The 25,602-nt window shown below is 38.0% G+C and overlaps 1 protein-coding gene across 2 annotated transcripts in view; it reads left to right on the top strand.

Moving 5' to 3' along the window:
* Nucleotides 1-25,602, top strand: part of Hs3st5 (heparan sulfate-glucosamine 3-sulfotransferase 5) — a 274,163-nt gene that overhangs the window by 98,388 nt on the left and 150,173 nt on the right. For both annotated transcript variants that reach the window (XM_026787481.1, XM_026787482.1), the window contains exon 2: nucleotides 3,511-3,659. The gene's annotated coding sequence lies outside the window, so the exon portion shown is untranslated. The remainder of the gene's footprint in view (nucleotides 1-3,510; nucleotides 3,660-25,602) is intronic.

Here is a 25,602-nt window from a genome sequence, read left to right on the forward strand (position 1 = left end):
TAAAAAAGGACCTACAGTGTATTATCAATGCCAACAAATGACATACATCTTAAATCTGCTGCTTGTATGACATCTGCTATCAGTTACCAACAAATATACCAGACATAGCCTTACCTTCAAGAGGCTTATAAGTAATCCAGAATTCAAAGCACAAAGCAAAACTTGATAACACAGTTCATGAGTGATTTACATTTCTGGAGAGCTGGTTATCTCTTGAGCACTTTGTTGAAAGCTATGTCACTAAAACTGGGATAAACAGAAATGGTCCTTAATTTTTGGAAATAATGCTGTGATGTGGTTTGATTCCTTTTGGTTTTGGAGATAAATAGAATCTCACTGTGCAACCCAGGCTTGCTTCAAACTCCACAATTGTCTTGACACTGTGCTGTAATAACATGTGCACATCACCGTACCCAGCAAGAGACTGGATATCAGCACAGGTATAGGGGACATGAAATTGCATCAAGTATTGTTCTATATCCCAAGAACCTTTGCAATGGACTGAAAGTTTCTACACAAGGTTTAAGAATGAGCAATCATAAAGTATAAAGATAACACTAGATGTTATAAGAAGAAAATAATGCAAGAGGGAAATGTAACATAGAAAGAGAAAGAAGCAAAAAGTCATATTAAATACTAAACAACAGACAAGATCTTGTTGAAGTGACAATGAAGGAAAAAGAACAGATTATAAAGAGGAAGGGGAAAATACAGACCCACATTATCTAGGAGTTCAAAGCAATGGAGCTTGCCTATAGTTCTTGATGGGAGGCTGTAGCAGGAGTATGAATTTGAATCCAATCTGGTGGAACAAGTCTTTCTTTGTCCCACCAGCCAGTTCCGAAATAACAATGCAGAGATTTTATTAATTATGAAAACTTAGCCTTAGTTTAGTCATGTTTCTAACTATCTCTTACATCTTATATTAATTAATTTCTATTAATCTACACATTGCAACATGGCTTGTGGCTTTTGTGTCTCTTCCTAAATGCCCTGCTTTCTCTGCATCAGGCTGGCGACTTCTTATTTCTTTTTCCCAGTACTGTCTCCATCTGGAAGTCCCACCTATACCTCCTATCTAGCTATTGACCATTTAGCTTTTTATTAAACTGATCACTGTGACATATCTTTACACAGCATTACCAAATATCTTGCAACATTTCCTCCTTTCTGTCCAAATAAAAAAGAGTTTCAACTCTAATATAGTAAAACTATATACCCTAAGAACAATCATTGTGTAAGAATAACATTTACAATGTCCAGTCCATTTGTATTTAGAGAAATTATTATCGATCATATATATATATACACCATTTTTATCATAACTTGTATTTCTAATTCCAACCAATTTTTTTAACCTCAAAACATTTTCTTAGATAAACAATTTAAGCTTTTATATCTCTCAACCATGTATACTTTATACCTTTCTTATAAATTTCTTTTTTGAATTAGGTAACAAGGAAAACTATAACTATAACTACCTGATTTTCAACTCCATCAGAGACCTGAGAAGGATATAATATTACCTGAGTATAGAGGGAGTATAGAGAAAACAGCTTCCAAAACTACAGAAATGACAGAAACATTTGGCTTTTTGGACAGTTACCCAAGGTTCTTCTGCAAGGTTGGAGAATCCATCTTTGACTTACATGCTTAGAATATTGCTTTTTTGGTGCCCTGCTTGTCTAGTTTGGACAGCATAGTGTCAGTTGTGAAAGCAACAGCAGTTTCTTTGCCCAGTGGCTAACTTTGCCACAATAAAAGCAAACTCCGTATGGCAGTACTTTGATGACCATTACCCTTTCTTGAAGTAGATTGACACTGTCAGGAGTAGTAAGTCTCACTGTCATAAAAAATCCTTATGTTATTTAAACATTTTAAATGGCATATTCTGTGGGTCCTTGAGGTGTTTGAAGATAACCTATCTGAAATATATCTCTGTATGACCTTGAAAACATATCTAACATAACTACAAGTTTTATTATTATAGATGAATAACTACTAACCTATATTTTTTTATTATACTATCACCACAATTTCCTGTACAGAATGACACCTTCCCCTAATTATAGACTATGTGATAGGGAGTGAGGAAAGAGACATCACTACAGTCACTGCAGAGCACATGCTTAGCAGTTTTGGGAGGATTTTGTCTGCCAGAAATGCTTCTCCATACAAGGACTAAAAATTCCAGTGTATTATTTTATTTTTACTAGTTTTATCAATACAATTATTTATATTTTTCCAGAAAGTATTTTTATGTACTACATGCATTCAGTGCCTGAGGTGGTCTGAAGAGGACATCAGATGCCCTAGAACTAGAGTTAACAGTAGTTATGAGCCATCATGTGGGTGCTAGGAATGGACCTGAATCCTGTGGAAGAGCAACAAATGATCTTCACCTATAAGTCATCTTTGCATCCCCAAACCCAGTGATATTAGTCAAAAGCTTTCCAAAATTAATAGGAATGGCTCTGCTGCTTATCCATAGGTGCCCATATCTTTGCTTCTCTGAAGTTTCATTGAGTTTCATGTTATAGCGACAGGATGGCTACCTATCTCCAAGTCTTTTCTCCCTATCATGACTATTTTTACTAATAAATAAATCAGAGTTCTCATAGTATCTTTATTCAGTATATTTCACATTGCTAATGGTCTCTGACATGGTCATGTGATCTCTCTTATTTCTGTTTGTGAGGCACGGGAAAGAAGGTAGCTGAGTGGTATGGGACCTCTTCCATGAGAGCTGTTTTCATGCAAGCTCTCCCAGGCTTGCTGTATAGTGTGTACTTGTCACTTTGCTTGTGATCTTACTTTTGCCTATACTTTTTTCTTTCTTTCCCCCTTTATAAAAACATTTGCATGGTTTATTATCATATTTTGAAAGTGTTTTATTCTCCTTTTCTATTCATCTTCATTAACCTCTATTCAATTCACTCAACAAAGACATTAGAATTTTGGTTTTCCTAAGTAGGAGAACATAAAGTACCACACTTAAGAACTATAAAGCATTTTTATCCTTGTATATGCCTAATTATTTTTGCAAGCATTATCCATGTGAAAGAAAACAACAAAATTACTAGGTGATTCCTTAGGGATTTAGTAAAAATATTCCATCATTATGTTTCTCAGGATATTATAGACCTCTGTGTAAAGATGTGTTTCCAAGGGACCTTATTAACCTTGGCTGAAAAATTCAGTATGAATTTAGCACTCACATATCAAAAATAAATTTAGTAAATATACCACTTAATTCATTGATTTAAAAAATAGTCAGTTACCACAGTAGGAACTCCAACTGATTCCTCTGGAGTTAGAGTCATCCGTGATATTGACTTCATAATGTCATGAAATTTTAAATGACAACTGAGCTAAATCGGGGAGCAACTAGCCTTGTCCAAGTTTAAATTTAGTAACACTATTAGTTTACTGAGAGTAACCTTGTTCATGGCAGATCCTGGTGATTGCAAATTACATGTGACCAAGTGTCTATCTCTCTGCTCTGTTTAGAGATAACCAAGCTCCACTGGCTTAAGACTGGTGGTTTCTGCTGCTTACTTCAAGAGTCTCAAAGACCAGCTGACACCCACTTTGGCATATTCTTGGAAGTCTCTCCTCCATGAGAATAGAACTTTCTGGATGAGCATGAAGATGTGAAGGTAAGTAAAACTAGAGCAACTGTTAATTACATCAAAAGTTACTTGCTTGTTATTGGAAAGGAGACAAACTAAAAGCAATTAAATTTAAGACAAATATGCACTTTCGTGAATCTTCCCGCTAAACTAGGATGTACGTGGAGTAGGACTTAGAACAGCTGTAAGTCACACAGGGCAAGAAGGTAAGGGTGCAGAGGACCACCCAATCTCTCCCTCACAGAGTTCCTCAAAGGGTTGGCCTAACACCCAATGTGTACAAGAGACTCTGAGAGTGGTATTTAAAGTACTGGCTCCTGCACAGATTCCAGAGGCTTAGATTCCAGGAGCCAGGATACATTTTGCCCTTGGTGGCACTCCTGGAATTAAAAGCCATTTACATTTCATTTATAAATTTAATGTTATACTTGGACTTTTATGTAGTTTTCTTTAGTCATAAGAATAAGTCAAGAGTGACTTCAGCACAGAACTGATAGATTAACATTTCCTTTTTATCTCCCCAATTTGAATTATTCTCATTAATATTCCCTTTTAATTTCAGTATGATGAACTAATTTGCATCCTTCTTTCACAATGAGAGCAACCCTTACTATTCAGAACTTCTACTCTGTTTGCTGTGATGCTGTAATTTATTAGGGTCATTGGCTCTAGTTATAGAATACCTAGGAGGTAAAAAATGGTAAACCCTTCCAGGGTTGACTAGGCATTCTTACATACTGAGGGCTCTACCTTTTTACTTTTGAAAACTCAGCCTATGATTTCAAAAGGGCAGATCTATTTAATACATCACATACTACTTTTATTTTGCAGGCCAACTTTATAAATCATTTGATGTTTTTATGACAGGTTACATGTGTCTTTGGTGACTGTCACTTTATTGATTTCTGCTCTGACACTTGACTTACCAACTTTGTTTTTTATTATTTGTGGTTTCAAGATTATAAAAGACTGGCTTTTTCTATTCCAGCTACAGAAGTGGCCCTTAGGGACACACTCAGATTTAAAGTTGTGATGAGTCCCTGGAGGTTTAGCGGTACTGTATTCAGAGTGAGGAGTGTAATTTTGTAATTCTGTAATCAAGGCCTTTGACTGGATTTCTGTATGATTGCCATTTCCTCCTCTCTATCAGTCTCTAGGCTCGTTCACACTTGCTAGATTTCTGCTCCGTAAAATCTGAAAAGAAAAAGAAAGTATCAAGAAGTACATCCCTCTGGCATCCATGTTACCCATTAGTATAACACATAAAAAAAAATTGGGCACATTTATATGCAGATGGAGAGGTGGTGATTCATAAGTGATAAAATTAATTATTTTCAGAATTGTATTAACTAAAATAATTATTTTGACATGCATTTGTGATTGAAACTGTTCTCAAGATTATCCCATCTGAATATAAAGTTGGTACTGCATGGTATGAAAATCCCAAAATTTTAAAATATAAATTTTGAATTGATCAGTATTTAAAAATATTACATAATAGTGTTTCAGAACTACTTTTCTGTCATATTTCAGTTTTAAGGAAAGCACACCTTAGCACTTGGGAGGCAGAGGCAGGTGGATCTCTGTGAGTTCGAGACCAGCCTGGTCTACAAGAGCTAGTTCCAGGACAGGCTCCAAAACCACAGAGAAACCCTGTCTCGAAAAACCAAAAAAAAAAAAAAAAGTAAACACACTTTTCTTCCCTTTTGCCTAGCAGAGGAGCAGGTGGAGGACAAACGGCGCCATGTCCTCAGGTGATTACCTTACCACCGTAGGCATATTTATCAGACTGTGTTCTTAAATTACAGTCCCTGAAGAAAACTTTCCACAGAGTCCCAGGCCTGGAGTGAGGCAGCTCCAGTGCTCAGCAAATAGGCAGCAAAAGTAAATGACAGAGTTGCTGGGATCATAGGGGCATAAAATCTAGTAGGAGCGAGGCAAGGCTAAGCACCTACAGTCGGATCATCACCCCTTCTCCACCCCCATCCCCCACCTTCATCCACCCTAGCTGTCAATCCTTTTCACTTGGAATATAAGAGTCTAATAGGAAGAACAATAAACAATGGCCTGGTTTCATGTGACTAACCAAGGAGAAACTCACCAAGTATTTTGCAATGATGTTACTTGGGTAAGGATAGGATTAGGAAACCCTTTCTGGATAGGGGATGAGAATTAAAAAAAATGTACGTCAGTATTATGAACGTGAAGGATCTAAAACAAGCAATAATTTTATTTGGACAGAATAATCTTTCACCTTCACAGCCCATAAGTGAAAAAAAGTTTAAGGTGGGAAAGGCAAGGATTACACTTAAGAAAACACTGTAGAAAGGCAGAGCCCTGAGAGATTATTGATGAGACTTAAACATGGAAGGAACTCTGGGGATGTTAATGTTATTATGAGTGTGTATAATAAAGAAATCCAGGAGGCATATAAAGTTATTAAAATGCACGTACTGGTCTCACCATGTTGTAAAGACATTAAAATGTACAAAGGAAAATTACTAACATAAAAATCCATAATCTATATAAGTAAATACAGGAAGTTATCAAAATATATTTTGACATGGTCCTGTTGTAATGTTTTTCATATGGAAGTTAATCTGGAGATAGTTGAAAAGAATAAAAATTACTTAATCAAAATAACATTGATAGCTATCCTCAACTGCCAGAACTATATGTGATGTTTTATTGCTTCTCTAGGCACATAAAACCCCTTTGTAATGGAGGTATTGTTATTAGCATACATTATTTTTCACAGACTAACTGGTGACAATCTGTACATGCATGTAGCACACTTTGATCCGGTCCTCCTCTAACGTGCTTCACCCTGTCTTGGCTCACATCACCGGAGTCTCCCTCTTCCTAAATGGCCCCTCTTCTATTTTTCTGCCTTAAAAAGCCTAGATTTAATAAATGAAAAACATGCAATGTCTGTTCTTCAAACTGTTTCTTTTGCTTAGCATAATGATCTCCAGGTCTACTCAAAGATATATCCTTAACATAAACTTTAATATACTTTAAAGGACTAGAAAAATCATTAACGTTTTAGAAAGAAAATGAAATGTGAGGGTGGAGCTGAAGAGGTTGCTCAGTGGTTGAGAGCACTCACTGTGTTTCCTAGGGACCTGAGTTTGATTCCCAGCATCGATGGAGGCTCACAGCAGTCTCTCTCTCTCTCTCTCTCTCTCTCTCTCTCTCTCTCTCTCTCTCTCTCTCTTTTTTAAAGATGCTATTCAAGTTTAATTCAGACTCTAGTATCTGCAAACTTTTAAAGTTTCCCTGTTTCTTTTTGCTTCAGGACATATAAATGAGCCTGATTCTGAGACATAAATATTTATTTATGTTTTATAAAAACAACTAATTTTGGAAAAATGCAGAATAACTTGGAGAAAACAGAATTTTGCTTACATTTCAAATTCTTCTCTAACAATAAACATTTTTATTGATTTTATTGAGCTATACTTTTTTCTCTGCTTCCCTCCCTGCCTTTGCCCTCCCCTTCAACCCTCTCCCATGGTCCCTGTAGGAGGAGGGCCTACTTGTTTATCCTGGCCCACCCAGAACCAAAATAATCACACAGAAAATGTATGGAATTAAAACACTGCTTGGCCCATTAGCTCGAACTTCTTATTGGTTAACTTTTACATCTTCATTTAAATTATTCCTATTAATCTGTATATCACCATGAGGTCGTAGCATATCAGCAAAGTTTCAGCACATCTATCTCAGGCAGCAGATCCATGGCATCCCTCTAACTCTGCCTTCTTCCTCCCAGCATTCTGTTTTGTTTTCCCTGCCTACCTCTGTTCCCTATAGCTCTGCTATGGGCCCAAAGCAGTTCCTTTATTCATTAACCAATTAAAGCAACACATAAACAGAAGGACCTCCCACACATGGACCCCATGCTCTAAATTTACTCAAGAGATCTTGTCTTTTTCTACTTCCCAAGTAGATTAGATCCACGTATGTCTCTCTTAGGGTCCTCATTGTCGTTCTCTGGGAATATGATCTGTAGGCTGGTTATGTTTGCTTTATGTTTAAAAACCCACTTATGAGTAAGTACATATGATAATTGTCTTTCTGGATCTGGGTTATCTCACTCAATATGATGTTTTCTAGCTCCATCCATTTGCCTGCAAATTTCAAAATGTCATTATTTTTCTCTGCTGTGTAGTACTCCATTGTGCACATGTACCACATTTTCCTTATCCCTTCTTCAGTCAAGGGACATTTATATTGTTTCCAGGTCCTGGCTATGACAAGCAATGCTGCTATAAACATAGTTGAACACATGTTTCTTACTCTGGTTCCAAATATATTGATGCCCTCTCCCAGGCTCTGTGGTGCACAGACACAAGCTACTCGTACAGGGAAAAAAGTGATATGATGAAAGTTGCCAGTGAGGTCATTTATCTTACACTACATTTTCTTGAGTATGAAAATAATATTTAAATGGAAGTAATTTATAGATGTAATTTTTTCATCTGTGGTATCCTACAGAAGAGAATTCCGGTAGCTTCCCTTTTCATTAAATACTACTAATTTCAAGTTCTATCTCCCAATACCTTGGAAATGTTTCTTATTGTCTGTATTGGATTACTCCAACATGCTTTCAGGAATTTGCTAACTGTATCAATTCTTCCATTTGGAGGACAATTATGTGTGTGTGTGTATGTGTGTGTGCTGCAATGGTGTTGATGTCTTTGTTCTTAAGTCTCTCGTAACACATGGCTAGCATCGCCATTATTACCAGCTGCAGTGGGCCTAGGATTTTGTACACTCCATATGTATCCAAAGTAATTATCTCCTTAGTTTAATGGCAATATTGTTAATAGATTTTTGAGGCCAAATTGGTGCATTAAACAGAGAATCTGGCCTATATCTTCAGCATAAGCTAGTGATATTTCAAAATGATGGTGTTGTTTGACTCCTACCCAACACCTATATCAGATGGCTCACAGCCATATAGAACTCCAGTTCTAGGAGATCTGACACCTCCGTCCTCCCTAAGCACCCACATCCATGTGCACAGACACATAACTAAAAAATAAAACATAAATGTCTTTTTAAAAAGAAACAGGAAATTAAAACAGCAGTGTACATGTTTACAACAAACCCACTGAAGGTCATAATCCAGCTACCTGTGTGTCATTTCAAAGCTAGAATGTGGAAAGTAGCTACAGCTATCAGACTATGTGAGCTCTTCCGTGTGTCAGGCATCTGCTGAATCCTCATAAGTGTGGTGAAACACTTCTGATCTTTGCATTTCTGGAGGGAAAATGAAGTGGAAAGAATCCTTTCATGGAAGTCACTGGATTCCAAAACATGATGGTTTGCTAGTAGTGGTTTAATCACAAAAAAACCTCTTTATCTCTCTCAGTTTCTACCCATTCAGTTTCTTCAGCCTATTATGCTGTGCATTGGGTATCCAGCAGCCCACTCCATCCCTAAATGGCAACTCTACATGAGTCAAGAGAAGGCTGTTGGGGAGTGTGCAGGGATGGCAGGGATGGTGGGTGACCTGAATTAACTGAACAGAATGTTAAGACCATGAGGCTGGAGTTATGCTGCTCTTAAGAAGTTTTCTTCTGTGACTTATTGCCCCCCCCCTTTTTTTTTTTGAGAAGGGAACTACTGTACAGGCTTTATCTGAAGAAACTGTTAGAAATTTTCAAAAAGATGAATTTTGTCAAAACTTAAAAAAAAAACAGTAGCAACTGAGATATCCAACAATGAAGAAAGTCCTTGGGAATAATGTGTTTCCCAGTGCTGTGGGATTTGCCGGTTTGGCAACCAGTCAGTCAAGCCACTCCTAAAGTTTTAAAGCAGGAAGTGAATAGTCTACCTATATAGGCTCTCTGGCAACGATCTCACCATGACCCCTTCTGAAAGAACTACTAAAAGGAACAGTCCAAGCAACCATGAAATGACTGTAGATAAAATACTAAAGGGATTGATTGTGAGCACCAGATGTATTCAGCTAGAGAACAAAATCCAAAATGCAAAGATTGGAATTACAGACTCAAACATAAAGTATAATGTTATTAAAGCATAAAACTAAAATGACTAGCAAAAAAAATTAGGATGCAATATAAAGTGTTCTGAGTGTGCAACACTATAGCTGGTGTCTTTCTTGTCAATGGCTAAAAATCAGCAGATGTCATTTAAATCTAAAAAGAATTAATTAAAGAAATACAAAAAGTACAGGCATGTTTAAAAGTATATAGAGATACTAAGGAGTATCAGAGCTGAAAACGGTGGCCCATGCCTATAACACCAGCATTTAGAAGGTGGAGAGAGAAAAAGCTACAGGTAGGAGGGTTCAAGGCCATCCTACCTTTCCTGATGCCCTGTCTTCAAAGATATGAAAGAGAGAAAGAAAACCAGAAGAAAGAAATGGTTATTATTGAATATCACCTAGAAAGAATGGGAGAAAGCAAAAAACAATGTGTTCTACTTTCCCTATCTATTCATAGGGGAATAACAACCGCTCTAAGAATGTTACAAGATATTGACGTTAATATATGAAGTCAAAAGCATCACACATTGCTAAATGATTCTTTTGAGAAAGAGTTTCTCTCTATATCCCTAGCTGTCCTGAAACTTGTTCTGTAAACCAGCCTAGCCTCGAACTTGTGGATTCCCCGCCTCTGCCTCTCAAGTGCTGGGATTAAGGGTGCGTGCCACCATGCCTGGCATGCCAAATGACTTTCAAAGCTGCACATATTGCACAAGAAAAGCATAGTTTTCAAAGTCTCAAAAAGAAATTACATTTATCTTCTGTATCAGTAAATGTAAAGAAATATACTTACTCTTTATTTCTTTAAAAACAAGTATTTTGCAGATTATGCCACAGTACAAAACACACATGTACATATCTTTATGAGAGAATGCAACCTACAGCAAGTCACTTTTAAAAGGTGAAAGAGAAAAGATAAGTAAAGATAGTGAAACCTAAGTTCAAAAATCTTAGTATCAGAAAAAAAAAAAACCTGAAAGGCAAGCCCCAAAGTATTAACTAAGACAATGCAGAGGCTAAGGAATGCTGATGGGTGTAATCCAGAGCAAAAGTATATAATTATTAATAAATAAAACTTTATTAATGGCCAAAAGCATTTGCCCAGCAAATGAGCTTAACTTCCAAGAAGTAGGAACTCCAACTGCTAAGTTAAATATATATAAAAAATCCATCTTCTTCATTAAAGAATTTGAACTCAAATTTATATCTAAAACAAAGGATTTCTTCCTTTAAAAATAACTATTAAAATTACCTCTTAAGCAAAAAGTTGAGCACTTACCTAATCATATTTTTTTGCATAACTGGGTCACAAGCCCCCCCTTTTTTTTGCAAAGGAGAGATAGCACGCTTCCACAAGGCTGTGAGCAAACTCATAAAATTTACTCGATTTGAGAAAAAGTGGAATGTTCAAATTCCCAGCACCCCAAGCAGGCGTTCTTAGCAGCAGGACACAATTTCAGACTTCTGCAGTCGAGAGGTTTCTACTGAGCAAAAATTCTCGTTCAATTTCAGAAGGCAAATGATAATAATTTTCCAATCCCCTGCACAGCAGGCTTCTTCCCTTCGTTTGCAGACCCCTTAAAGAAACACCTGGGCAACCACAGGTCCAGGTCGTGCATCCTTCAAACATAGTCCTATTAACTCAAGTTACTTAGAATACAAAGCTGCTTAGCTTTGCCGGTGAGACGGAATCCACTTAAACTGCTGTTCATATGTAGTACCTATTTGTAATAAAAGCAATGCGGTTATGATAACAATCTTCACAGAGCATGGGAAATTACAAGGAAGCTGCCCTGAAGCCATGGGGCACGGTGTGGCGGGGGCGGGGGAGACATGTGTGTTGGTGTGTGACACTCCCGTTCAAATGAAAATACTCAAAACTGAAATCATATTGCTCTTACTGATGTATGACTTCAAGAAAAAAAAATGTATTGAAGCTATTCTGTTTGCAGTGATGTTCTTTCTAGATTTCCCAGTTTTTCTAAATAACATAAATTTTTATGAGTTTAACTTTTCACAAATTCTTATTTGTACTATAGGCCTACACATGTGTTCACGTGTAGGTATACATATGTGTGCTTATGCATGTGAAAGCCTGAAAACAGCTTTGGGTGTCATCCTCAGAAATATTACCTACCTGCTTTAAAGCAGCTTGCTCATTGACCTGAAGTTCATTGGTTCTTGGACTGGCAGGTCAATGAACACCAAGGATCCATCTGTCTCTGCTCCCGGAGTTGGGATTACTAACACATGTAGCAACCTGATATTTTTTTAGGAGGATGCTGGAGATTGAACTCATGTCCAGGCTTGCAGGGCAAGCACTTTACCAACTGAACCACCTCAGCTGGTTCTATGTGGTTTTCTTTTTCTCTTTTTTTAAATTGATTTTTATTGAGCTCTACATTTTTCTCTGCTCCCCTCCCTGATTCTATTTGGTTTTCTAAATAGTAGATCTCAACTTTACAGAACAAAATATAAGGGTGTATTGTTCAAGAAAGATCTGGCCCTGCTGTAGTAAACATTTCTGAATATTAGTTAAGCCATAAAGTTACATACAAAGATTCTGATCTTACCCTTAGGTAAATTCTTGGTTTTTAGTCCTGGGACTCAAACCCAGGATTTTTATATACCAGGCAAACATTCAAACACTGAGTCACATCTTCCCCCAGAGTATGCAGATTCTGTGGTATGAGGCTGACTAAAACCAAATGATAAGATCATGTCAGGGTCAACGTCATGCAGCCACAGGCTATCCAGCATGATGATCTTGCTAAAGTCACTCAACTGGGTCTTCCCCTGCTTGTTTTTTTTTTTTCACACAAAGAACACATCAACACTGTGCCATGACAGTCACACTTTCATTGTATCAGACCAGCATGGCAATGACTGATTTTATAATTTTTATTGTATTTGTACTCATTTATACTCTCTCCCCAACCCCCTCCCTCTCTCTCTCTCTCTCTCTCTCTCTCTCTCTGTGTGTGTGTGTGTGTGTGTGTGTGTGTGTGTGTGTGTGTGTGTGTGTGTGTGTGTGTCAGAGGGCACCCATTGGGAGTTGATTCTCTACTACACGTGGGACCTTGTAATCAAGCACAGATCATCAGGGGTGACAAGCACCTTTACCCATTGAACCATCTCACTAGCCTCATTGTTTACCAACCAAGCTCATTTTTTTGTTTCTTTTAAGTCAGTGTCTTGCAAAACCACACTCAAATCATCCTGCCTCTACATATTGAGTATCAGAATGGCAGGATGCAATGACATGACCTCATATGTTTCTTAAATTATGCTGGCCTGATATACCTGTCTATTCTTGTGTGTGAGGACTATACATTGATCATGCATTTTTTGATGATTTTAACTGAGAATCCAGATTCACGCCTGGATACATGTTAATTAAATGAACACTTTATTTCCTCAGCAAATAAAGTAACTGTAGTGGATAATTGTACAGGGCTAGCTTCTACTAGGACCCAAGAAGCATGATTGAAGCAAACTAACAAAAAAAAATCTCCATTCTCAGAGCACTCTGTTGGGGAATCTCAGCCAATAAAAAGCAACCACAAATGATTTGCTATCGAGAGAGGTATAAGAGAAAAAAAAAGCATAGACAAGAGATAAGATGAGTGAGGACCACGGTGACAGGAAGTGGGGAGTGGGCTTGAGGACCAAGGTGACAGGAAGTGGGAAATGGGTTCAGGGCTCACGCTGTCAGTGCCAGGTCTCCTGGCAGATGCTTTTCCATGCCTAGTCTGAGTGTCCTGAAGTCAGAATGGATTCAGTTCAGTCAGTAGCTTGCTACCAAAATTAGTGGATCATTTATGCATTAATTTTTAAACTTGAGACTCTCACTGTGCAGTTCCCCTAAATTAGAGCAAACACCTACCTGCATGTATTAACTAGGATTAGACCTGGTCTCCTTTACTTAGCTTTATTACAATCTGTCAATGAACCAGTGTTACCTACAAGATATAATGGATTTCCAGATGGTCAACAAATGAAAAAGATTAAATTTAAATGTATTTGTTCCTTCTTATACTCTCATAGTGTTTTTACTATATTTCATGCCTGTAATATTAAGCAAATCTCAATTTTAAAAAAATAGTCCAAAGGACATATACCAGGATGCTAATTTTTAGAGTAAACTTGGGTTTTGAAAGTTCTTATTCATGGAATCACTGGATGGAATTCTCTCTCAGTTTTCAGGATAAAATGATGACCAAGCCTAAATTTGAATGCATAATAAAAACCAGCCATCCCTAATTTAGTTCATCTTGTGATGCCACTTTAAGAAATGTATTCGTGTTGATTGTGCTGTCAGAGCTGTGGCATCATGGCCTTTCAGAGTTGAAAGGGAGTCCAGAAATTCTAGTCCAATTATCTTTATTTTACAGGTGTGAAAAACGAGTCCCAGGGAAAGTGTTTTGTGCAGGTTCAATGGTGTGTGCAAGTCCAGGAAGCTGGTTAGAAGCAGAGCGGGGACAGAAATTCGCCCTTGTAAATATCAGCCACATTTGCCTCTCAGTACATTGTTTTTCACCAGGATTGAATTTCTCTTATAACTAAAGAAGATTAACCGTATCATGGAATTTCAGCGAGGCCTGATGGGTGGATATTCCTGAGCCCCAGAACAAACTCCATGTATTAATAACTGCATCTGCGGGACTAGCTAACAGGCTGTTTCTTTCTTATGGTGGTGGTCATTGGAGATTTTGTACTTGGAAAAATAATTAGAATTTTTAACAAGCCATGAAAAAACTTAGATATTAATCAATATATCTAACACCAATGAAATGCGAGTGTATTGTTTTGCAATGAACTGTAGAAGGAAAAATTTGTCAGTAAAATGCTGAGTTCAGAGAACAAACTGAGTGACATCTGGATGGGAAGACCACAGACTTCTCTGGGAATTCTGTAGAGCCAAATGAGAACTCTGAACCCTTACGGGAGAAAATTCTAGAACTCACTGGAAAACCATTTCAGAAGGTTTAATAGAGCAGAGGAGTAATATATTCAAAATAAAAAGAAAAGAATAAAAAAACTACCAGATGTACCGAGGCAGCTTCATGTAAAAAAAAAAAAAAAAAAAAAAAAAAAAAAAAAAAAACTAAATCAATTTATTTCAAAGATAGTTTTGAGTTTAAGCATTACACTAGATCTTAAAGTTCTGTGAATGTAGTTCTGGTAAATGGATTCTAAGTTTGCATGAAATGAAGGGTACAACCCTAGCTTTATCTAATGGGAAAAAGTAAGGTTTTAGATTGTACAATTTCATACATATTTCTAGGCATACCCTTTTATTAAAGTAATCTAATTTAAATTGTAAATACAGGAAGAAATATGCGTGATTTAGGTGCAGTACTTTCAATGAGCGATGATGATAGTTGCAGAGAGATGTTGTAAACAATCTGGAGTCGAGGGAATTGCTGAGCACTCCATGAACTCCTCACGGATTCCTCTGACAGTGAGAGCAGCATGCAGCCCAGTCCCTTCATTGTGTGCCTGCTCTTCTTATAAGATCATGCCACTAAGATACTGAAAAGGCAGGGGCCTCTGTGCATTGCTGTGCTCACAATGCTATTCAAGAACATTTTCTATTAAAAAATTAATAGAAAAGTATCATTTAACTACACCTGCTATTTTTTTTTATTTCCGAGACAGGGTTTCTCCGTAGCTTTTTTTGGTTCCAGGCTGGCCTTGAACTCACAGAGATCCACCTGCCTCTGCCTCCCGAGTGCTGGGATTAAAGGTGTGCGCCACCACTGCCCAGCCCTACACCTGCTTTTAAAAAGCTGGAAAATGCACATGTACTTAGGGTGGTGGCTGTTAGCATCCTAGTAGTAGGTGTTTAGATTAATTATTATTTTCAATAATAATCAAAATTAGCTTAAGGAAAAAGCTAACGTATTTCCAGTTACTGATGAAAAGAACTTTGAAAATAACTCACTTTTGCTTACTTTTGATTGATTTGTGTGATGTTGTTTGAAATCCTTGGTAATGTCCTCTGGCATCTCTCTCTGCCCTTCCTGTTCCCTCTTCCCTTGTAGAAATGAATGTGATTCAGAAAGGGTTTTTTGTATTTTCTTTTCAAAAATGAACATTTTTTTCCATTTTTAATTACTTCATAGATGCATTGTCCTCTGACCAATAAAGGGGTTTGTGGGTGACGTGTCTTTTCTCTCTAAGGCTGAGTACTTGCTGTCAACTTGCCTCTTGGGCTGAGTAAAAACCAATATACCTTTGCTGCTCATTGTCTTTTCACACATTATGCAAATAGGAAGAAATAAAAATAATATAGTGGGAAGTATGGCTTGACAGACAGTATAATGTAATATAATATCCAAATACTTATGAGGTAGGAACAGTGCCTTGGAGCACCACGTTTATTGTGAATAAGTATTTGCATTTATACCTTTTTGTGTAGAGTTTAGACTTGAATAATAAATCATTCACTGTAGAAAGTAGTTTTTTTAAAAAAAAAACAATCTACTTTCTGCCCTAGGGATAACAAAGAACCAAATGTAATTTAAGTCTTTGGGGGGAAATACAGGATGGATGCATAAAAAGTCAGATTATACAAGAGCTAATAATAAATAGAAATTTCTATGTAGATTAACATAGACATTATACAACCTACATTTTCTTTGTAAATATGTCAGTGCAAGCACAAGCTTTGAAGAAAGAAATACAGGCATAAATTAATAAATACTTTTTAATTTTTATATTTTGATAGCAAGAATATAATTATTGAAACTCTGAAAAAAGAAATACTAGACATTTGATTCTTGACAGAAATTAAACAATCTAACTCTCTGGTAGGGATTCATCAGGGCATTTCACCCCTACTTCCTCCAGTGGCTTGGCACCTAGCTTGTCAGGAATCATTTCCTCCCTTCATAACTTCATCCTTACAGCTGGGCCGAGCTTTGTATCAACCAGGTTTTCCTCTGTTCTGACACAAGCACCATTTTTTAAATTGCGGTTTTGAACATTATTCTCTGAAGAAAATCATTCATGCCAGTACATGTTTTGGTGGCTATCAAACACTATCATCGAGAAAACAGGAATCCCATCATTGTTTGGGGGACTGGAAAGGATTTTTTTTTTATATGGTTTGGGTTTTGGTATAAGAATCACCACTTATAGAACCAAAATGTTGATTATTTAGCTTAAATTCTTATATAATTTATTTAATTTTATTTTATATGTATTAGTGTATACCTTTTAGTGTCTCATTTTTGTTTTTTAAAAGACAATGATTCATTAATTTCCTGCAGTTATTTCTGTGTGAAGGTTTCAGGTCCCCTGGAACTGGAGTTACAGACAGCTGTGAGCTGTCATGTCAGTGCTGGGAATTGAACCTAGGTCCTCTGGAGGAGCAGGCAATGCTTAGTTGCTGAGCTATCCTTCCAGCCCCATAGTTTACCTTTTTTTTTTTTTTCAGAAATATTCAGAAGGCAACTTAAATAGTTAGGCGAACTTTAAAATCATTCCAGTGCAGGGTGATGAGGGGGAGGAAGTCCTGCTCTATTCCAGATTAGTGCTCTAAGTGTGCGTTAGATTTCCTAGTAATATACAAGGTGGAGTAGAATAACAGTTGAGAGCATAAACCTTGGGATCAGAGTGGTTGAACTCACACACCTAGTTCTTGTCACTAGCTATATAATCTTGCACACCTTCAACTCCAAAATCAGTTTTCTCCTCCACAAAATGCAGGAAATGTTGCCAACCTTATAGACCATTGAATTAAAGGGCATGTCTCATGTAAGCAAAGTATATTGCAAGGCTCAACAAATAAATACTAACTTCATTTTCAGTGCTCAAAACTGAAATCTTGCCATATAACATTAAATGCTAATTGGACCTTCATTTTAAGTTTCCATTAATTAGAATATATACAATAGCATTTGAAATAATTTCACCATATAATGTATATATGGTACATATGGTGAAATTATTTCAAATGCTATTGTTTAATAAAGAATGCTTTGAGATGTAGGTGACTGGTGCTTAAACCTACAGTTTTGAGAAAGGATTGAAATGGCAGCTTAATGGTTTTGTCATCATAATCACAGAACAGGCTTGGCATGGTGTGTAAATGGGTGCACATGGGCATGATTGGTAAGGTTTTGGAGTTGAAACAGAATGCATCCTCCTAACAAGTTCTTTCATCAAAACATTGCCTGGCAATAGTGGCATCTTACTGCACAGTGGCTGGCTTCCTAGCTAAAGTTTTAGTGAGTGGCAGATGTAGCCAACCAGAGTGGCTGACAGCAGGAGATTCTGTCCCTCCAGATTGTTGAGCAGCTGTAGTCAGTGAGTCATGTTGAGTTGACACTGGTCAGCTGTCCATCAGTTTATAATCATGAGATGAGCACTGTGGACAAGAAGCTGCAGCACACAACACCCAGAGAAGTACACGTAGCCTACAGTTCCAAGCTTCCCTCTGCCTGCCACAACCATCACTCACATGCCACTGAGAACCATCACTAATGAGGTAACCATGAAATCTCTGTCTAAAACCTTGCTAATTCCCCCATGCTAATGTGTGTTTTAGGAGCACTGTACCTCATTTTCTGTTTCTAAAAGAAGGACGATTTATTCATTCTTCCTTCCTTCCTTTCTATTTTCCTTTCTTTTTAATGTCTTAACTATTTCTCTTAGTTTTCTGGATCATACTAAAAAGTTTATCAGAAACAATTTTAGCTGAATAAACTACCTTGCCCACACAAATTATCCCATTCCCTGGTTTATTCTTGTCAACTACCTGTAGATAATAAGACTGGAGGCATGAGATGAGAGGGCATCTGTGTAGCTGTGTGCCTGCCCTTGTGTGAGCAGGTGGATATGTAAAACTGTGCTAGCAAGATTAAAGCTATCATTCGAATGCCTCCCGATCAGCAGCAATGAACATTTGCTCACTACATGAGGCCTTCAGAGCATTGCAAAGTTGATGTGCTGGATCTGAACTGAAGGAGCTTACGTTTATGATTTGCTGGTCTTATTTGTGCACTGTTGCATTGGGCTTTGCCAGATCGCTGTGAGGAGACTGTTGCAAGTTAACAAGTCACATAGCTGCATGTATGATTTGATTTACTTCAAGGTCTAGCCAGTGCATTCCGCATTATTTGTTAACCAAGCAGAACATTATTTATTAATGAGCTCTTCATGCTTTATTAACCCTAACGTCAAAGCACCTCTGTGGGACCCTACACTCTAGTCTTTCTTTGCAGTAAAGCATCCCAAAGAAAGTGAAAAGTTATACATCCGTGCTCCAGTTAAAAAACACATGTATCAGTTCAATTGCTCTCTATCCCATCCACAGACACTTCAGAATTCTTGGGGAACATCTCAGTCTAATGATGCATGTGTTTCATTTGGAAGTCATCCTCCTTTGGGCCCCTTCATACCATACCAAAGCCTCTGTGACCTCGAAAGATGGGCTTACTTTTCACAAGCCAGTGCTAGTAAACTGGGAGGAGGAAAAGACACAAGCTCACTTTAGAACAGGAGGGAACAAAGACATAGGCTTGGGCAGATAAAAGCGATCTGAGGTTTCTATCAAAGTCAAATAGGGACAACTGAGCCATAAAGAGGATGGGCACAATTCTGAAATATGCCGGGACTTGACAATAGAAAGTAGAGACTAAAAAAGAGAGCCAGTGGGTGTGATGTGATGCAAAAAGCATGGCCCTGTTGGCAAAGTGTTCTCCTGGCTGCAATAGAGACAGAAAGGCCATAAAGACAGAACCCATGGAAACCCAGACAATAGGGACTGTGGTAGATAGGTGAGTACTTGCATCATGATTTAAGGTATTATGACACCATCATCAGCCATCTGTGTGAGGAATTTGGAATAGAACCAGCTGGATGGCAGGGCCCAAGATAGGAGTACCAGAGTTCTCTCTTCTGAGTTTTCAACAGAAAGCTACAGGATAGAGCCAAAGTATATAGAAGGATGGGATCAATAATTTATCTCAAGGCTATGTGCAAGAGACCAGGACCCATCCTTGACATGGAACAAAAGAAGTCTACAATAATGAACTCCAGCAAATCAGGCTATACGTTTGGCCCAAAAGCCTGCTCTTCCTATAGGTCGCCATATGTAACCATCACCACAAGAGTTGGAAAGAGAACCCTGATCTGGTTTTTAGGGAAAGTGTACTCAAACACATTTACAGAAAGAATTTTATCTTATAGCTTCTTTTTCCTAACCTTTGTAATAACTTGATGGCTTCATAGCCCACACACCAGTCTTTAATGAGGTGGCTTTTCTCACTGTCCTTTCTAATTGCTTCTGACATGTAGTTAAGCTGTAATTATTGAATGCATCCACGTGATAGGTACTGTGAGAAATAGAAAACATGTCCACGACGGAACATTTGCCGCAGAGTGAAGAAGTCGACATGTACAAAATGAAATGAGTGTATAATGTAGAGTTGCGCTGTAGGTATGCAAGCAGTTACCATTAGAAACCCGCCAGAGAGGAGGTCTGATGAGAACTCCGTAACTTTTGTGTAACCGCAAATTTATTTCAGTTAAAAGTTGGTAAGGACAATGAGAAGGTGCAGATAGATATCTTGAGTTGTGCTGGGAAAGAATAAAATTACTCCAGTTGAAGAAAAAAAGAGGAAAGCTTCCCAGGAGGGCAGTTAGATACATTAAAAGTAAATGAAAGTCAAGAGAATGAAAGCATGAAAATGAGTAATGAAGGATTCACAACACAATTCATAGGCAAAGGGATGGGCAAGGGGTCTTGGGTCCCTGAAGATAAGAATACTTGATTTGCTTGAGTTCAATATGCGAACCAAGATTGTGAGTGAAGGACTAAGGGATACTGTGCTTTTTATGGGGATAAATTTGTGTGAAAGAATTTTGAATGCCAAGTGAAAAGTTTGGCATACCTCTTCTCTGCCTGGGGTGAGTGGGCTGTTGTTTAATTTCTCTTGAGATATCTGGAGGCAGGTGTACAGGGGGCAAGTAATGTCTTGAATTAGAGTACTGTTCAGGAGAAGAGGGAAGGCAAAGAAAGCCAGTGTTTTACCCTAAAGGCCAGAAAACTCATGTCTGAAAAGAAAGTTGGAAGGAAGCGTTAACCAGAACACACTCACTAACCAGCTACAGAAGAGTTACAGGTATAATAGTAGACAGGAAATTCTAACTTAATTGGCATCACTTGAAATTTCAGGTAGAGAAGATGAAGAGAAACTTATTTGATGGAATCGAGAAAGTAAACAAGTCTAAGTTAGAAGATGATTCAACAGTTAAATATTAATAAGACTCTAGATAGCAAAGTACACCTATCTAATTAATACTTACTAGGAGAAAATAAAGGGCTCCTTTCCTTTTCTTTTCTCTCCCAGGATTTATAGATTGTAAATGTGGATATCATGGTTTTAGACTTTGAGTGAAGAACAGTAAAGGGAAGCTGCTTTTTCCCCTCTGAAACAGCAAAATAAAAGATTAAAAAAAAATGGAAATCATCAACACCACCACATAGTCTCATGACTGCTAATGAAATAGCAGGAGCTCCCAAGGTTGAAAATAGAGCAGAGCTTTGGCCCTCAACCATCGCTGTCACCTATTGCTCTAAAGACCTAACACAGGCTGATGGATGAGTCCCGATAACCTCACGGGGGACACTCACTGCAGTCATATGCTGACCACTCCCAGCTGGTGACTACTAAAAGGCATGGTTACAAAGAAACAGCTTATCTTCAGGCAAGCAGTGACTTTATGAATGAAAGCCCTCTGGTCTGGGGTCTAGGAGATACCATGGCAGAACTCTCCACACCATGCTTCAAGCCAGGTCCTCCTGATGTCATTGTGCACACAGTCATTACAAACCACTCAATGGCAGCATGTCTTTCTAGGGGACTTTCTGTAAATCTCTATAGTACTCTGAAGCACACAGCCTTGCATGTGTCACTTTAGGACACATTTTCACATTCATTGTGTTCCAGCAATTAGCAGTTACCTTGTATGATCTTTCTGCTATTCCAAAGCCTGGAGAATTCAGTCTATTTTTAATTCCATTGGATTCTGCAAGCGGAGTCTGCCATGCCAAGTATTTCCACACCACTACAGCATCAAAAATGGAAACCATTTTTGGTCCATCTGTGTAATCCAGGAATCCATTAATGAAAACTGATTTTAACACATTTTTCTTTATATAAAGTTAAACATATGCTTTGGTAAATGTTGTTTTTATTTTAACAGAATATGAAATAATTTTAAGTAAGATATTTTTAAGACTAAAAAATTGCATAAGTTACTAGAAAGAAAACTCATTTGTAAAGGCATTATATATTTAAATGTATAGCTGATTTTATTACAAATGGGTGTTATTTTATAGAGGTGTTTTTATTATGATGATGATGATAAGTTTTTCTGAGTGAATCTTGGGAACAAATGTCTCCCTGTAAATCAGGCATCAAGATGCCTGGGAATGAGAAAAAAGACACACAATGAAAACTCAGACACATCTTAACTGGTTGTTCCAACGCCTACGCCTCATAAGGGGAAATAAAATAGTGATGAACCTCAAGTCCCATCATTCATTAAAAGCAAAAATGCAAGGGTTCTATAGCTAAATTAAAATTGTGTCAAACTGCCTTCTAAGAACAGACAAATGCTACTCAGTTTTAATCAGAGAACCCTCTCTTTCCAGTGAACAGTGGACCATTCCAGAGACTTGTGGCATGCTGAGGATAGACGCAAGATCAGGGTGACCCCAAACATTTATGCCATTCATCCCTCTAAAGTTCAGAGAGTTCACCAAGACCAGCTGGCCTGGGTCTGAAAAAGCATGGGATAAAACCGGACTTACATAACATAGCAGACAAGGAGGACTACTGAGAACTCAAGAACAAGGGCAATGGGTTTTTGATCCTATTGCACATACTGGCTTTGGGGGAGCCTAGGCAGTTTGGATGCTTAACTTACTAAACCTGGATGGAGGTGGGCGGTCCTTGGACTTCCCACAGGTCAGGGAACCCTGATTGCTCTGCAAGCTGATGAGGGAGAGGGACTTGATCCGGGGAGGGGGAGGGAAATGGGAGGCGGTGGCGGGGAGGAGGCAGAAATCCTTAATAAATAAATAAATTTAAAAAAAAAGTTCAGAGAGTTTTGTGGACGAGAACGTAGAAGGAGTCTAAGAACCAGAAGGTAGACAGAAGCCTGTGCCATGCTATCTTCTGGATTAGACACAGCTATCAGAAAATCACAAGAGTGGTAATTACCCAAAATCCAAGCTATATCTGCACAAAAATGGGCTCAATAACAGTCATGTCAGGCATGGATGGAGGAGGAGCTCAGGGGGCCTGATCTGTCATTACTACACTATTTTCTTCTGACAAATTCAAGAAGAGGGGAATTTCACCTTTGGTTGCAAAGTGACTGGTGGACCCCTCAGGTTCCAGTGGGTGTCTACAATCAGATGCTCACAGAGTCAGCCCTGGTGAAAGCAAAGGAGTCACAAAAAATAAAACCAAAAGTACTGCACATGGGAAAGAAATTGTTAGTGATGGTCAATAGGTCTAATAGCGATGAAAAGGAAGAAAGGGAGGGTAAGAAAGAGACACTAATCGCAATATATTGTCTACATGCATAAAATTGTTTAAGAACAAAATTAATTAATAATTTTTAAGGGAGGGAGCATTGAGAACCTTAGACCACTCATGTAGACAATACTACACATTCCCTTAATTCAGTGTGAATTAGAGAAGTGACATAATTGCCAAAATCTTATAATAATGTTACTTCATATTTGTGATAAGAATGTGTTGAGAACAAAGAGCACGTTAGCCTGTTTTCCTTTCAGTTAACCATATCGCAGCCATGCCCTCAATAGTACATTACAAGAGAAAAAGATACAGCTAACTGAGACAGACATGAAAGTGCTTCGAGTAGTTAGACCTGTAAAATCATGGCATGTACTGAAGGAAGTGGGGATGTTTATCCTGAAGAAGGCAAGACATAGTGGAGGAGTGGAGGAACACAGGGCAGGACAGAAAGAAGAGAATAGAATATATAGCCATGCATATCTTATCTTTACTGGTTAGGGTGTCCAAAGCTAAAATATCCTTCAAGTTTCAAGTAACTGTTCACTGTGGATGTTATGAGAGCTCCAGCTGAGAGATGGGCCAGCCTTGCCTTCAGGCCCTCACCACCCTAGGTTTGAACAGTATAGAAGAGTCCCAGACCTTCATGGAGCTAGTGCATGTTCTTACGAGGGAATCGGAGGGTCCATTTTGATTTCTCGAAATGTAATGAAACCTCCATTGAACTTTTGCATTGAGCCATTTAGTGCAGTCCCTAATGATCCAGCTCCGCCCTGTTAGTTGATTTCACAATGTTTTTGCTGAAGCTGAAAAAGTTCTGATAGTTTTCGTGCCCATCATTTTCTTAGAAACCAGAGAAGCTACAATAGCTAAGAAGAAGGAAAAAAAAAGAAAGTAAAAAGCTAAAATTCCCTTAAGACATGGATTGTGATCACGGATCTTTTAAATGCATTTTTTGGTTCATATAATTGAAGTCCAAGGCTATAACAGGCTTTTGCTTTCAAATTATGTGATGAAAATGTGGAACATACCTAGAGGGGTGCACAGATGAATGGAGCTACAAAATCACTTCTGCTCGTGTGGAATTTTTATTTCCTAATTTCAGTTTGTAATTACTGCTAGTAATGAATATTTTATCTAAGCATGTCAGCAACCTTCCGTCTTTACTCCACCTGGTCTAGTCACAATGCAGCGTTTAAGGGTTTGCCTTGAATAACATCAAATTTGCCACCTTGGCCTTTGGCATAGAAAGTGTCAAAGGCCAGAAGTATTCTGTATGACTGTCAAATTCCTAGTGTAAGCATAAACTTTGTGGATTTTGTTTTAAAGCTCAAGACACATTGGAAGCTTGCCCTGTACTATTGCCTGAGGATTTTCTATTACCTTGAAAATGGAACAAGCTTGAACTCAAGCCCACTGTCTAACACACACACACACACACACACACACACACGAGTGGTTTAATATTTTTTCTACTTCTTATTTTCCCCATCATCTTCTCCCCATTTCACCCCTTATGCTTTCCATCCATTTATTCATGATTCTTAAGCGGATGCAGGCACACTTAATGTAAAGCTGCTTAAATTCATGCACATATCCCTATTTCTCTAAACAATTCAATATAAAAATGGAACTAGGAATGGATCAGTTTTTTTTTGGTTTTTTGTTTTTTGCTTAACAACTCTCTTCTTATTATAATAAGGATGCAGGATTTGAATACCAAACTGTTTATTCTAGGATCACTTAGTGAATTGTAAAAGAAAAACAATGCTCAATAGAAAAGATGAAACAATACAAAAAAAGAAAACGTAGGAATAGAAATCTTTTTAAACGAGAAAATTGGGTCAGACAAAAAAATTCTTAAATTTATGCTCAGGACTTCTTATATAAAACAGAAAACCATTTTTAGTAATAAAATGGAAAGGACATGCATATTTTGCTTTTGTGCATGTACATGCACACGTGTATACACATCTGAGTATGGGGTAGGTGCATGTGGTATGTGTGGAAGTGGAAGTGTGTGTGGAAAGGCCACAGAAGGATGTCAGCTGGGCTCTTCTATAACTTGCTATCAGGTTCCCTAGAGATATGGCTTTCTTTATATTGAACCTGAAGCTAGTCTGGAGGCAGGTAGTGTCAAGCAATCCTGTGCTTTCCCTGCCCCTCCGTGCACGGTGGTGGGGCTATAGGCACACAGAGAACGGCATCCAGTGTTCTGAACTGAAGTCCCCACACTTACCTATTGAACTCCAGCATATTTTAAAACCCAGATCACTGCCTAGAGCATGAGGACCCACATACTGGATGACCTAGCAACCCAGAATAGAACAAAACACAGCTAGCTAAACAAAAAGAGAGAGAGAGAGAGAGAGAGAGAGAGAGAGAGAGA

This window comes from Microtus ochrogaster, linkage group LG9 (genome assembly GCF_000317375.1).
Source record: "Microtus ochrogaster isolate Prairie Vole_2 linkage group LG9, MicOch1.0, whole genome shotgun sequence".
NCBI lineage: Eukaryota > Metazoa > Chordata > Mammalia > Rodentia > Cricetidae > Microtus > Microtus ochrogaster.